This window comes from Rhagoletis pomonella, unplaced genomic scaffold (genome assembly GCF_013731165.1).
Source record: "Rhagoletis pomonella isolate Grant_MI unplaced genomic scaffold, Rhpom_1.0 Rhpom_scaffold_00014, whole genome shotgun sequence".
Classification (NCBI taxonomy): domain Eukaryota; kingdom Metazoa; phylum Arthropoda; class Insecta; order Diptera; family Tephritidae; genus Rhagoletis; species Rhagoletis pomonella.
In genome coordinates, this window is record NW_023458568.1 from 19264094 (window position 1) to 19280537 (window position 16444).

Genomic DNA, 16444 nt, shown 5'->3' on the forward strand with positions numbered 1-16444 from the left:
TTTTTTTTATATTATTTATTTTCTACTTTTTAGTCCTGTCTGAATAAAATTTTTCAACGATATTAATAGAAAGGTGCACACACATGCATTTACATATGTATGTACATACAAACGAGCACCAATTAATTTTATTTAAAGAAATGGCGTGTCGTCTATTTCCGCTGTAGCAAACGTAGTACATAGGGCGACATCTAGATGTCATCTACCTCGCCCTATTCACTACAGATGTCGCCCTATGCACAATGCATTTTTATAGGAACTTTTAAAAGCAAAGGTTTTATGTGTCGGACGCACAACATTGAAAGTTTCTGGATCCACAACATTGAAAGTTTCTGGACACACAACATTGCAAGTTGATAAAAGCGTTGTAAAAATATAATTTTAGTGTAATAAAGTGCAAGATTGAAGTTGCTAAAAATTGCGTTGAGTTTTAGCAATTTTTTTCCTTGAACGTGTAAAGCAGTTCCTTCCATATCCAGATATTTTTCGAACATATTGTGAAAGATTTCTGCAACCTTGCGGAGTGCTGCCACTTTTTCTTTTTATCACATCACGATGTAGAGAACAAATGTGGCACTTGAGATTTGCCGATGTGGACAATTCTCAAGTAAAAGTAAACAACGCTTTAGAAACTTTAGATGCACTGAAATTTGCTAATACTTTCACAAAAATCGCCGCTTTTTAACGTTTTCGCTATTAATTATTTTTATAAATCATATATTTTGCAATTTAAAGCAATAAAACCACGTTTCCCGTAAAAAAATTTAATATTGAGAAAATTTAATAGTTTACAGTTGTTTTTTATAATCCCATTCTGCCTGTTGTTAGTGTTTAGTGTTGGACAATTTTTACTCTTAAAATTAAAAAAATTATGTCGAGCAAAAATAAAACTTCTCAAAAATGCGAATATGTGGTATATTTGAGACCTTGCGTGGTAGATGTGGTAGACGCTCAAAAGAGTGGCAGATCTACCACAATGTGGTAGAAGTCCGATCACTGGATACAATATGTATAATGGCATTTTCGTTTCCACTGAAAAATTTTACCTTCACAAACACCAAGGACCGGGCAATGAAAAGGCGACATTTTTATAGAAACGAAAACGCCATAATTTAATGATATTCTAAGAGCATGCGAAGGCAGTCCCGGCACTCTCTCTTTTGATAAGTTTATTCACAAAGTACAATACCAAAGAGAATAATGGGGGGTATTCGTAAACTCTGGCAAAGCCCTTGCACGGTGCACGGCTTGTGAGGTAAAAACCGGTTTTCATGGTACAAGATTTCATTAAAAATTAAAATCTATTACTTCAAGCCATTTTAGCTAAACCATGAATAATCTCAACATTTATTTTTGGGATGTGAACGGGCTAACCCAGCAACCCAGCGAACTAGAAATTTTCCTATAGCGCTTTCATATGGACGTTTTACTTGTATCTGAAACCCACCTTACGCAATTTAATAACTTTCAAATAAATGGGTACAAATTCTATGATACTAAGCATCCACAAGGTAAAGCCCGAGGTAGAACAGCCATTCTTATTCGTAACAGAATAAAGCACTATGAATTAGAATCGCAAAGTGATGAGTTCATTAATACTCCTTACTGTATCTGCTATATACTGCCCCCCTCGTCATAACATAACAGAAAAACAATTTGATGACTTTTTCCTTAAGTTTGGCAGTAAGTTTATTGTAGCAGGTACTGAGGGTCTGGATTGATTACACCAAAGGGTAGAAATCTATATAAAGTAATCCAGAAGAGAGGATTTGATGTCTTGTCTGTCTACTTGTCAGCCAACGTATTGGCCATCTGACCCCAAAAAAATACCCGATCTTATTGAATTTGGTGTAACAAAGGGTATTGCGCGACACCAAGTGAATACAGAATTTTATATAATATTAGAATATTTGATCTCTCTTCCCTGCCTAAAAACATGATCAATGTTTTTTTAATTATGAAGGAAAAAAAAAAAACTTACAAATAAGCACACAAACTGGTTAAAATACAAAAAGGGTCGCACATTGACCCGCAAATTCTTATTCGGACCAAGAATGATATCGACAGGGCAACTGAAAATCTCACTAATATAATAGTTAAGGCCGCAGAAATTGCAATACCCAATCCTTCTATTAAACATCGCAGTTTTTACTGCACTGGCCTGCAAACCCCAAACATTCTTAACTTGTTAAGTAAATTAAGAAGGGAATAGCAAAGAATTCGCTCTTCTAAACTTAAAGAGGAGCTGAAAGCGTGTACAAAGGAATTACGTATTTTGTTGCAGGCGGAAAAAGAAAGAAGTACACAGTTGATCCTTCAGTCCTTGTCTGCTTCGAAACAGACTAGAGCTGTAAAACTATCGATGGTACTATCGATACTATCGAATGGTTCTATTTTTTTGCACTATCGAATGGCCGTTGGGCACTATCGATAGATTGAGGAAATAAACAAATTGTTTATATTTACCTAGATCTTAAAGTGAGCTAACTCAAATTTCAGAGAGGGAAATATAATCGCTTGTGGATCGTACAGACTCAAAGCAATTAATACAAAAACAGGTATAACAGCAGTTTTTTAGTTAATGTAAATAATCATGACTCCTATGAACTGATTTATGCAGAAACATCGCCATAAATTTTTTTCTTTTTGAGTTGATCGCACTTTAGGTCTACATACATATCGCACGTACTACTTAGCGCCGTTCTCTGAAGTAACCTTTAAATTTAAGACTCACTTTATATTTAAAGGTTGGATTAAAAGTAAAGCTACATATGTCTAAAGTTAAGCATTTCTATTATCCGTTTATGACGTATTTATGTTTCTTGGTTGTAAGCCAATATAGAGCTTTAAAGTTACAGGTTACTTGAGAAAACGGCCCCTTATATGAATTTTTTTTTATTTTTCAAAACGCGAATTCGGCGACATTGATTTGTTTACGTATCACTATTTTTTACCTATTAGTTACCACGGTTCAAGTATTGCTTTTTTGCTTCTAAAACCTAAAAATTAAATATAATTTTAAACATGTCGTGTATTTACACCAATTGTCACGTTAAAAGCGACTCATATGTGTCATGCTGGCTCTGCGATGGGATTGCCCATATAAAATGTGCTGGTTTGAGCGGTAGGGTGTTAGACGCTATTAACGAAGGAAAGGGTCTTCGTTGGTCTTGTCAAAAATGTAGATCAACCGAAGTTGATTTATTTAAATTCTTTAGGCAGTCCAGATCTGTCGGTGCTTGTTGAGAAATTTAAGCATTACGAAAAAATGTTTAGGTCTTTCACATGTCTCGACAACCCTCCACACCCTGAGGATAGCCGAGAAAGTAAAGGTAGGCGTGTTATTACATAACTGACACCGATGTTGTACTAGTTTCATCTAGAGTTACAATGTATTTCTGGAGAAAATGGCTGAACTTTGCCTTAAACAAATAAATATATGTCCAAACAAGTTTGGACAGGTCTTGGATCTTGTTTACGTTGATGATGTTCCGAAGGCCTCTATTAATCGGTGTGATCCCCTAGTTTTGCTAGAGGATGCGTACCATCCCGCTCTTGAGTTAAGCTACGAAATCATATATGAAATACATAATAATAAGTCGTTTAGTTCAAGTACTAGATATGTTTTTGCGAAAGCAAATTTCAGGAAAATTAACAAAGAGCTTTCAAAGTTATCTTGGCCAATATATAGAGATGACGTGGAGCGTAGCGTTGAGCACTTTAATGATACTGTTTTCAATTTGTTTCGAAAGTATGTGCCAAAGCGTAATATTGTTCATGAAGAACCAATACAATTATGGTTCACTAAAGAGCTTAAAAAATTTAAAAATAAAGAGTCACATTCTCTTAAACTATATAAAAGAATGGGCTTACACAGTGATTACGTAAAGTACTCAGTTTTGCGGCATAGCTACTTTGCATTAAATAAGAAATGTTATAACTCATATTTATGTAAAATTAAGAAGAATTTATTTAACAATCCTAAATCATTTTCTGGTTTCGTAAATTCAAAGCGTAAAGTATATGGTTTTCCATCCGCTATGTATTATCGCAACGCTGTGTCTAGCGACAGCCAACTCATTGCCAACATGTATGCCCAGTTCATTAGGTCCAATTATTCTGTAGACTTCCCTGTAAGTGGAGACTATCCGTACGAGCTTTGTCCAATCAACTCTGCTTAAATTCCAGTAATATCTTCCGATGACGTTTTACACTATTTAAAAACCTTAAAAGCGTCATTTAGGCCGGGACCTGATCATATTCCGACCTGTTTTCTTACAAACTGCGCTGAGAATATATGCGAGGCTTTAAAAACTCTATTCAACTTGTCACTAAAACATGGCGTTTTTCCGTCAGCTTGGAAGGAATCTTTCATAATACCACTTCACAAAAACAGCAGAAGGTCTTCTATAGAAAACTATCGAGGCATAGCGAAGCCCTCCGCTATCCCCAAATTATTCGAAGCAATTATTGTTAATCAACTGACATATTCTATATCTTCTTCAATTTCACAATCTCAACACGGGTTTTCTAGAGGAAAATCTACTATCACTAATTTATTGGAGTTTACAACTCTTATCTCAAACGGTTTTAGAGAAAATGCTCATACCGACGTAATATACACCGATTTTAGTAAAGCTTTTGACAAAGTATGTCACTCGTTACTCATCCGTAAACTCGACCTAATCGGCTTTCAGCCCAGTCTTCTTGTTAATAATTGTTCTTCCAACATCATTAAAGTTTCTTCAGGAGTTCCTCAGGGAAGCCACCTTGGTCCGCTTCTGTTCCTGATATTCATTAATGATATTTTTTCTATAACAAAATATTCAAAAAATTTAACGTATGCCGATGATGTGAAACTTTTTAAAACATTGTCCTCTATCGAAGAAAGGTCTTTGTTACAAGCGGATCTGAGCAACGTGGTTAGTTGGTGTAATGCAAACTATATGCCGCTAAACCTTCAAAAATGTAAAGTTATGTGTTTCTCTCGGAGGGCTGTTCAACCAGCTGTTTATTCAATATCAAATTATAATCTGGAGCAGGTATCCAATTTTGTCGATCTTGGTATCACAATGGATTCCAAACTCAATTTCAACCATCATATTAATGTTACAGTCAATAAAGCCAAAGACGTTTTTGCATTTGTAAAGCGATGGTCAAAAGAGTTCAAAGATCCTTATGTTACAAAAGCTCTTTTTACCACTTTAGTTAGACCTATACTCGAATACGGATCTATTGTTTGGAATCCCCGCTACCAAGTTCATTCAGAGAGGATGGAATCAATTCAAAAACAATTCTTGCTTTTTGCGTTGCGTGACTTTAACTGGGATGCAGATTACAATCTCCCCCCTTACACAAGTCGTCTAAAGCTCATAAATTTGCCTACACTCGCAAGTCGTAGAGAAATGCTAGGTATAATATTTATCGTAAAATTAACCACAGGCTTGATTAATAGCCCGGCCCTCCTGGCTGAGGTCAATTTTAATGTGCCCTCTCGAGTGTCAAGAGACTTTCGACCTCTGTTTTTGAAGCCATGCAAAACTAATTTTGAACTAAACGAATCATGCCGTTGTTTATGTCAAGATTTTAACTCTAATTCCAGCATGTTTGATATATCGGACTCGATTTTTACTATAAAGAAAACTATCATTTCCACTCTCAATAATTGAAATACTATCTTTAGCATATCCAATCAGCTGAAGAATTTGATTCTGTAGCTGAATAACAAACCGCTGTTTCCACTACTCTGCACCAAAAAACTTAAAAAAAAACAAAAAGGTTTCGTACGTCACGCGGACTGCGCCCCTCGTGTCGGTTGGGCGGGAATGGAGGGTAAAAAAAAGCCGTTGGGATTAATTAATTAATTCTGCTTGCTAGTGGAAGAGAGGTATTGAGAAGAAAAGGGAAGAGTACATATGCGACGGTACCGTCAAGTGGTTTCAAGTTTCTTCCTTGCTTTTGACATTTTCGTTGTTTCCTACCAAGACCAAGAAAGAACCAAAAACTGGAATTCAACAAAATTTAAGCGTGTAAAAGCAAGTAGAAAAGGCAAAATACAATGAACCAGAATTACTTTAAAGCACTTGAATCATGTAAATCGGGAGTAATTAAATTTGAAAAAAATTAGTTTGAATATCTTTTTGGAACCATACTATGGCGTCGATGGAAGAAACTATTGATATAAGCCAGGGTTAGTAGAATTTTGGAGATTCTTGTATTTCCGTTTGATATTGATTGGAAGTTGGGGTACGGTTCGGCTATTTGTACAATGATTTGGGTTCTTATAGCACACGATTGAAATATGGACTTTTCCGTAAATTTTGGAGTTCTCTGCAAAAATACTGTGGCTTGGGTTTTTTGTAATACATACAGTTTTCTTTACGTTTACAAGCGATTCTACGATTGGAAATTTTAGGTTTTTATATTATCGGCTTAAAATATCTTAAAAATCGAAGACAAAGGTCAAAGTTGCTGAAAATCGGGAACTTAATAAAACTAAAATATATAAATAGCTTACTCAATGCATTTTGAATTTTATCCCAAATTATACGCACAATTATCACATTTGTACGTAGTCCAATTCACGAAATCATTTCATGGATCTGAGTAAAAACTCAATCCATAAACTCCATTTCGTGTAGGTATAATTGAAATCATGAAATTGAACGCATAAAATGATTTCAGTAAATGACAACACGAATTACAACAATCCCGTTTTTACAATTTCATAGTTTCGGGTTTTATTTTTAAAATGCAACATAAGCACGTAGTATGTCCATATGTCGGCTGAGTTATCCATTTTGGGTTATTTAGTGAACAAAATAAACGCAAACTACAATGATGCCTATTATGGTATCCGACAGATGGTTGCGGAGGGAGTTTTACTCACTTTTGACAGATTTTGGTATTATCGAAAACGCTCGAAAATGCAGTTTGCAGATGAGTCAAAAGAGGTTAATGCAGTTTGCGAATGAAATAAAAAAGTGGCATCATTGAAAACGCATCCGATCCGTGATTCGTACAAATTTCTCTATCTGACATTCACGCGCCATTATGCTGCGGATACTAAAAACGATAAGATGGATAACAATAAAATGTAAAAAAATTACAATTATTTATTCCTTTAATATTGTAATATTGTAAAAAAAATACACAAACTTGTGTGTTTTAAGAAGCGTACAACGACCAGGGAGCAATTTAAATGTTTAGTTTCCAAAATGAAGGAGCATCCGGACATAGCAAAAAATTCTACTAAAAATGCACCTGATTTGGTAAAAAGATTTTGGGAAAGTGTGCGAGAGGAGTTGAATTGCTAAAGTAATCCATCTGGGACATAAAGTGGCTTCTAAGATGTTTAGAACATCAGAGAGTACTACAGAGACTGTGGATTGTGCCATACCAATATTAAAATCTTGGCCAGTACCATTCTGATAGCCCCCTTCAGCTAAAAACCTTAAACAGGCTTCTAATTTAAGCTCTGGCGTTATGGAACATGATCTTCGAACTGGAGGCAATTTCTGCATTAATATTTCCAAAACGTACTTGAATGCTAACTTGTTAAGCCGGAACTGTTTTACAAATCTGTATAAGGAACTCACATGTTAAAATGAAATAAAGACTTCAATAAATTTACTCACACCTCATCCGGCAACTCGAATACATTCACAACATTATCCCTGACTTTCCTTCTAGTCCGTCGCATATCACTCCTGGTGTTTTCATCAAAATCAATAAAAAAAGCCACAGAATCCATTTAATATTTGCAATAAATTTCACCAATGTAAACAAAAATCCTTCACACATATAAGCACAGCTGATTATGTTGGCAATACAGTTCACAAGAGGCAACGCAGTGCATCCGTCGGTATCAATAATAGCGTTTACTTAAAAAAGTGAATCGAGTACGGATCGGATTAGATCCGAGCGGATGGAATCCGTCGGATACCATAATAGGCATGAATGACTTTGTACAACATGGCCATTAATGTAGCTACGAGTTGTACAACTTGCCAGAAAACCAAATTTTTTTTAACTTTCATACAACCAAGGCACATATTCATTCAACAGGCCCATATAACGGTGCAATCTAGAGCAAAACATCACCACGTTGAACCCACAGTCGCTACGTTTATGGCTTTCTTTAAGAAACGCCGGGTCGAAAATTTCAACTGCTCTTGTAACACTACCTTATATGAGTTCGTCTTGCTATCATCCTCACATATGTTCATCAAAGTATAAAGGCGAATTCATATTAGGTGATAGCGGGAGAACAAAAACTAGTGTTGGGCTGTATCGATACCAAAAGTACTCAAGACTTGATTCTCAAAAGGATCGACAGTACCCGATTTTTAAAAGTATCGATACTAAGTTCTCCAAAGTAGCATTCAATCGACGATATTTGGTATTAATATATTAATTTCAATAAAGTCTTGCTAGCTATTCAGATTTCTACACTAGGCATTGAAATGTTACCAACATATATACATATATTTAAAGAAAGTACTCGATACTCCCAACACTAACAAAAACTACTCTAACAAATTATACACGCATTGACAAACATGAACAAACCCAATTTGACACAGGGCGAAGACGAGTTCGAATCGACGTCGCTCTGGTGAAGTCATTTAGGTGAACTCGAAACGACGTCGAAACGAAGTCGTTTTTTCCATACAAAATGCAACGTCGTTCTGACGTCGTTTCTTTCTCATCGAATCGAAGTCGTTGCGACGTCGGTCTGGTACAGTCGTTTGGGTGAACTCGAAACGAATTCGTTTCTTCGAACCCACAAGTTTTTTGAGGAACCATCGCCCTAGGTTGGACAAGTTCCACGCCCACATTTTTATATATCTAAGCATAAATAAAGTCATCCATTTGGATAGTAAACCGTTTTTATTATGATAATTTTTTATTATGGAATATGGAATCCACAATATACACTTGTGTATAAAATTTTTATTTTTTTTATTTTTTTATAAAGGTACAGTTCTTTCTATTGGCCTTATTAATAAAAAATAAAATTTGTGGGTATGAAGTTTTTTTAAATTTGGTATAAAACTGTACTTTTACTTTAAATTTGGTATAAATTTTGAGCGTCGTTTTGAAGTTCCCTGGTACATCATTTTGCGAGCTGCAGGGGAATCGTTTTTGCGACCCGCCAGTAAGTCGTTATTGCGACTCTTTTAGCGGCCCGCCGGCGAACTGTGATTTTCATCCGACGACGAGTTCGCTGGCGAGTCGTTTGCGACCGTCGCTGGCGAACAAATTGTTCACCATAACGAGTCGGAAACGACGTCGTTATGACGTCGTTTGGCAAATTGGGTACACACAAATATTTATAGATACATACATGTACAACCATTCAAACATATGGACATGCATGAAAAAACTGCTGTCCATAAGTACATACATCAGTATATCAACGAAGCCTGTTTGTTTCATCATACATGTATCCATACAAACATATGTACATATGTATGTACGAATAGAGGTAGGTCCACGAAGCACGCTTGCTTGATAGCGGCAGAGCTGAAATGCGTACATCTGTGTGTATGTAGGTACGTGTATGCGTGCGCGTTGAAGATGTGTCTGCTATCGCTTTGTATCGCCGTCATACGTCGCTTTCTTTCTTTTTTCCGTGTATGCGTGCGCGTTGAAGATGTGTGTGCTACCGCTTTGTATCGCCGTCATACGTCGCTTTCTTTCTTTTTTCCCCTTCTCTATACTATATCTTCCTTCTTACTCATGTAACATTTTCAGTTTTAAAAATTTCACTCTCCATTTTTCGGATACCGCCACCTAAGAAGTTTCACTTTAAAAAAGCTTTTTCTAATAGCGGCCGCCCCTCGGCAGGCAATGGCAAACCTCCGGGTGTATTTCTGCTATGAAAAAATAGCTTCTTATAAAAATACAATCACCATTCGGAGTCAACGTAAAACTGTAGGTCCCTCCACTTTGTGTGACAATATCAACGCGCATGGCACAAATCGGTGGAGAAGCTTGGCTAAAGACTAACAAATGTGAAAGCGCCAACATATTATTATTACACGTTATATTAAAACAAATTTTATTTTAAAAGTGAATTACCTACATTTTTATTCAAACTCACTGTCAAATGTTTGGCGAAACTTTTTCCAAAATAACATAGCCAATTTCCAAATTGTTTTCATCATTCGTGATGTCTACTGTTTTCTCAGAATACATTTTCCCTTTTTCGAAGTTCGTTTAGAATAGGAGGAAAATAAAAAGTCCTCAAAGAGTTGAGTTTCTATACAGAATCGGACTGTACATGTTTTGCTTTTAGATAAATACATTAATACATACTTTTTTATGACTTTTAAAGACGGAGCATTTGAATGTATCTGTGCTGGCATCTCGTGCAATATAGCTAAATATCTTGAGATCGCTACTATCGTGCGATACGTAGAAAATTCTGTAGATGGGATGATTGAGTAGTTCGATTTCTTCTGCGTCATTTGTCCAGTTCCTTTTCTGCATTAAATACAGAGGTTTTAATTAAAAAATTAATTGAGATTGAATTATTTGCTACTAACTTTTCTCCGGCGTTTCTTGAGCACCACTCGAACTCCGTTCACCGAAACGTGGATAGTCACTTTGCGCTTTTTTAGATTTTGAACTTTGCACTCATACTGAAAAAAGAAAAAAGGAAAATAAGTAATTTTTTAAAAATATTATCCTTATAAACAAATGTAGGTATGTATTTATAGGACATCATCCTTATTTAAACAAAATGTTTTTTTTACCAAAAGTGCTGGCGCTACTGCAATGCGATATGCCCCAATTAGTCATTTCCATGGCGCAATAAACAGGTGAAGTAATAAGGCAGCGTTCTCTGTTCATGTTCTAACATTCGGCTGCCTTATATTTCACAATGTTGCCTTTATTCGTTGTACGTTTTATGTGTTGCTTCTTTGGAAGTATTTACATATATTTTGGGGGCGATTTGGCCATTTATTATTTGCTTGCAACATTGTTTTTTTTCAAAAACTCCGTTTGAACTTTTGTGGAAAATTTGTTCTTTTCTAAAATTTTTTTTTGAATTTTTGTGGAAAAATACTATAGAGCGTGTCAGACGTGGCAATATATTTCGATGCAATAAATTTCGGAAAGGCTGTCAAATTGAGAAATCAGTTGCATGAGCAGTCACACCTTGCATGGAAAGTGTCTTTCGAAAGAACTTAGCACTTGCAGAAGAAATAAAAATTGCTAAGGCAGCACGAGCAAGTTGAAATATATTTCCGATATCGATTTTCGCTCTTGCAGTTGCAGTCACACCTTGCAACTTTTATTTCTGAAACTGATTTCCAAAAAGTGACAGAAAGATCTTTCTGGCTGTTCAAACATCGAAATAAAATTTCTATTTCTCAATTTGACAGCGAATTGCGTGCGAAAGACGGAAATATTGCCACGTCTGACAAGCTCTTATCTTATATATTATTTCTCTAAGGTGTTTTTTTTTTGTTAGTCTCCTTTTTTATACTTTTCTATGTAAGCAATTTCACTAATGAATTGTCATTTGAAAAGTCAGAGGTCCCCTGAGTGGTTATTAGGTAATATTAATGGTCATAAAACCTCTGAAGTCAAGAAATTTGTAATTTTATTTTTGTTTTTAATTTACTATTGTTAAGCCACACTAAAGGTATTTTGTACTGAAGCACTATTGTGACTGCAGCATCGCATACACCGTATACGACAGTGGTGGGCGCCGCTCCCTTAGCTCAGATATTATTGTTTTTGTTAAAGAAACATTTAATCAAAAAGTTAATTCTGAATATATTTTCACCTCAAACCTAATATATAAAAATAAGTGCACGTTTTTGGTGTGACCTCATAACTTGAGAACAGATTCAAACAAATTTATGCGACATATTCGGGCTATCATGCAGATGGTTTATGTGCAGTTTGCTTGAATTCGGAAAAGGCGGCGTGGCACCACCCATACTAACTAAAATATAAAAATAAGTGAACGTTTTTGAATTGACCATATAACTTGAGAACGGCTTCACCGAATTCAACCAAATTTATATAGCATATTCGGGCCATCATGCAGATATTTTATATGAAGGTTGCCCAAATTTGGAAAAGGGGGCGTGGCATATGTATCTTATGTATAAAAATAAGTACACGTTTTTGGTGTGAGCTTATAACTTGAGAACGGCTTCACCGAATTCAACCAAATTTATACGGCATATTCAGGCTATCATCAGCGTTGCCATTTTGGTCCAATTGGACCAATAAAATTTGTTTGCTTAAGATTGCATACTGCCAGTGCTATCTACTATTTATAGTAACTCTAAAAATATCTATGAATGGTAACCCTGTATTCATAGCAAGCAAAGGAAATAATGGCAAGAGAAAGAGTGAAAGAAAGATGTTAAATGTCAAAAACTTGGCATTTGCGCGCCTTTCTTCAATTGAATTTAACAAACAAGCGAAAAGATTAGTGATGGACAAGTAAGTTAATTTTGCTTTGAATTTGTTACTTTTTAATCGTTGTTTATTTGCAGGTATATCTATAAAGCCTCTAAACCGTCCGAAGTAAGTGTGGACAATAATAACGACGACTTGTTCAGGTAAAAAATTGCGACTAAGTGGGTATGTACATATGTGTTAATTAACAAATACTGAAAATTCTCGTAGTGATGAAAACTCGCTTGCGCCCAAAAACCAAACTCAGAAATAAACTAAACATCAGTACAATAAATAGTATTATGCACTGTAAAGAACTAGTACAAAAGGCTGATGCATATTACGTGTGGTCAGCAAAAAGAGATCTCATAGATGTATGATTTTTTTACAAACGTTTTGTATACAATTAGGAGATATAAAAACTTTGTTTTTGATATAATATAGGATATAAAAACTTTTTGTTGTAAACTGAATAAAAAATATAACCACATAACCAGATAACCTGATAACCAAGCAAGTGTGAGCAACCTAACTTTTATTTAAACGCATAAAATGTCTGAATTTGTTTTTTTATACATCAAAATGTTTGATATGAATTGAATTAATATCAAAACCATATACAATGCTTATAACTGTTTTTTATACGATACGTTAATTAATTTAGTTAAACGCCCGAATTTATTTTGTGTAAACTTCAAGTGTTGCATGAATGGATAACCAACTGTAGCACAGAAACCATATTATTTGGTATTTTAATTTATACCTACTGTTAATCTGCAAAACCTGTAAATTTAATAAAATCTCGTTTTATTGATTAAAAATTTTTTGGTAGTTTGCAAACTGATTTGGTAGGCTTTTTGGTACCTTAAAATATTCTCAAGTGGCAACGCTGGCTATCATGCAGATGGTTTATGTGAAGTTTGCCCGAATTCTTAAAAGGGGGTGTGGCACCTCCCATACTAACTAAAATTTATATATTGTACATCTCATGAAATATTTGTTGTAGAGTACTGGAAATCGGTATATAGGTATAGCAAATACATAATTCTATGCTCATGGAGAAAAATGGGCGGTATTGGAAAAGAGGGCGTGGCACCTCCCATCTTATATATAAACAAGTAATTTTTAGCAAAAAAAACCGACTTCAACTCCCATATAAAAATATATATATATATTTATATATCTCATGATCCACTGATCGGATCTCAACCAGATTAGTATGGGACCACCTCTGAGACACTACCTTTCCGATGCAAAAAGAACTATCGAAATTGGTTGACGTGGTCCAAAGTTATGCGGTAACATACATAAAAAAAAAAAAAAAAAAAAATATTCCGACGAACTGATAACCTCCTCCATTTTTGGAAGTCGGTTAAAATAAGCGCAAGATTTCAACCAAATTTATACGGCACAGTCGGGCTATTATGCAGATGGTTTGTGTTAAGTTTCCCCGAATTTGGAAAAGGGGGGCGTGGCACCACCCATAATAAAAAAATTTTCATCAGGTATATCTCTTGAAATATTTGTGGTAGATTACTGGAAATTGGTATAGACATATGAAATAATTCCATACTCATTGAGAAAAATGTGCGGTATTGGAAAAGGGGGCGTGGCACCTCACATCTTAAATAAAAAAATAAGTGCACGAATTCTACCAAATTTAAACGGTATATTCGGACTATAATGCAGATGGGTTATGCGAAGTGTGCCCGAATTCGGTCCGGCGGTTCATGATATATGACAGTTGATGTCTGTCACATGAACCACGTATATGGTACAACAGCAGATACATGACTAGTAATTTTTAGCAAAAAAAAACCGACTTCGGATCTTAACCAGATTAGTATGGGACCACCTCTGAGACACTACCTTTCCGATGCAAAAAGAATTATCGAAATCGTTATATATATATATCGAAAAGTTATGCGGTAACATACAAAAAAAAAAAAAAAAAAAAAAATATTCCGACGAACTGATAACCTCCTCCTTTTTTGGAAGTCGGTTAAAAACTCAAAACATAGTAAAAAATTGTTGCTATGATGTGCAGTGTTTATTTTTTCTTCGGATAAATTAAGTCAACTATAAACAAGCCTGCAATATAGTAAAAAAAAAATTGCATATAGAAAAATTCCAGGATTTTTCATTCATTTTTCAATATTTGGTGTAGAGAAGCACACCGGGGTACCGCTAGTATTGTATACAAAGATGTGTATGTTGTAAGTAACACCATATTTCCCTCAACTCATGACACTTATATATCTGCCAGTTTGTAATATGTTTTATGTACCTAATAAGTATAAGTTCTGATGTACCATAAATCTAATTCACGCTTTGTAATATATGTCTAGTAAAAATAAGGGGTATATAAGAATAATTCTGCTCTGAATCTGCTCAAATCGATTCGATAAAAGTACTTTTCTTTCGAAGGAGGCATCGAAACAATGATTCGAGTAAAAAAAATAGTTGGTATCGAAACAAAAGTATCGAGTACATACTCGTATTTACTTGTATCGGAACATCCCTACTCTTTGTGTGAACTATTCCGTGGATTTAGTACATCACACTACTCTTATTAGCGTCAAAATCTTTATTTAAGTTTCTAATTATTATTTATTACACTGCCTGTAAATCCTTAAAGCTCTTTGTTATTGCTAGTGTTTGTTTGCGTAATCCACAAAATTGTTTAGCTTCTACATATCTAATTTGAATAAAAAATTATAAATTATGCTTAGTTAATTTAAATGGCTCTTTTATTTTTCAAATAGGGATATTTCAAACGTAATTTTTAATATTATGAATGTATATGTATTAAATAAAACACTTCAAATTATTACCCCTTTTGTAGTCAAAAAGGGTAATTCTTTTTAATGTTTCTGGCCTTTACTCTTTAAAAAAAATCTAAGGGGCGAACACGTCCAATAAGGTAGTGTCAAATCTTCCTTCTCGCTCTTATTACTTCACCTGGTATTATTCCACCATGAGTCATTTCAATTCATATTCAACATACCGTAACCCATTTTATAAGCTAACTTTTTTAGTCCATTAAACAAAGACTTTTGTTATACCTCCCCGATCAAACCATTACAAAAAACATATGCTTGTCAATCCTGACAAAGGTGTCTTGGTTTGACTTAACTAAAGTTGGATTTAGTTTTTGAAGTTATTGCCAATTCAGCAGCCGATTAAAGCGCAGTCATACTACAGTGAAACCCGCTTAAGTACCCCTCTCTCTCTTGTGCTCTTTTAAAATTCCTTAAAATATTTACGTATTTTAAAATTCGGTAAAAAAATTGCAAAAAATCAACGGTAACTTTTAGCCACTTGAAACTTGCACATTATTGCACTAAAATAGAATGGACTATAAAACTGTATACTCAAAAAATACTTCTGAGAAAAAAGTTTGAAATTATGATGAATTTTTTTTTAGTGTTCTACAAAATCCTAAGCTTAGGTTTATATGGTATTTGTTAGGGAATTAACTGCATTTCAATTGATTGAAATACCTTAAAAATTAATAAATAAACATAAGTGACAAACAATATCATTTTGAATTTAGTACAAAATGATATGTCCAACCTCGACTTTTTAAACAATTTAATTCTTGTAAAAATACAGACCATTGCACTAAATCTTTTTTAAGAGAGCTTTTCTTTACTTGTTTATGTGTTTAAATAATGCTACGCTTTTGGTTTTAAACTATGTATACTTCATTAAATGTTGTTATTCAAGGATTTATGTAAGTTAACAAGAAGATGTAACTACATCAGTAATTATGTTCGCTTAAGTACCCGCATCGAGGTACTTAAGCGGGTTCTTTTAAGTACCCAACCCGCCTAAGTTCCTCACAAAGCTGACATTTTTCGTGAGGTACTTAAGCGGGTTTTACTGTACATGAATTTTTCATTACAATGCAGTATGGAAAAATTTTGCTAATGTTTTTGCAAACATTAGATTTAACTAAACAAGTAAATAACGATAACTCGTGTGAAAATTGAGATATCTCAACGAAACTTGG

General features: G+C 34.6%; 1 long non-coding RNA gene across 1 annotated transcript; it reads right to left on the reverse strand.

The window, feature by feature from the left end:
• Window positions 1–10102: 10102 nt before the first annotated feature.
• On the reverse strand, window positions 10103–10648 carry LOC118749096. The gene is made up of 3 exons (XR_004994159.1): window positions 10554–10648; window positions 10324–10491; window positions 10103–10267 (listed from the first exon to the last, which is right to left on the reverse strand). It is a non-coding gene; the product is annotated as an uncharacterized LOC118749096 (long non-coding RNA).
• Between the last annotated feature and the right edge of the window lie 5796 nt (window positions 10649–16444).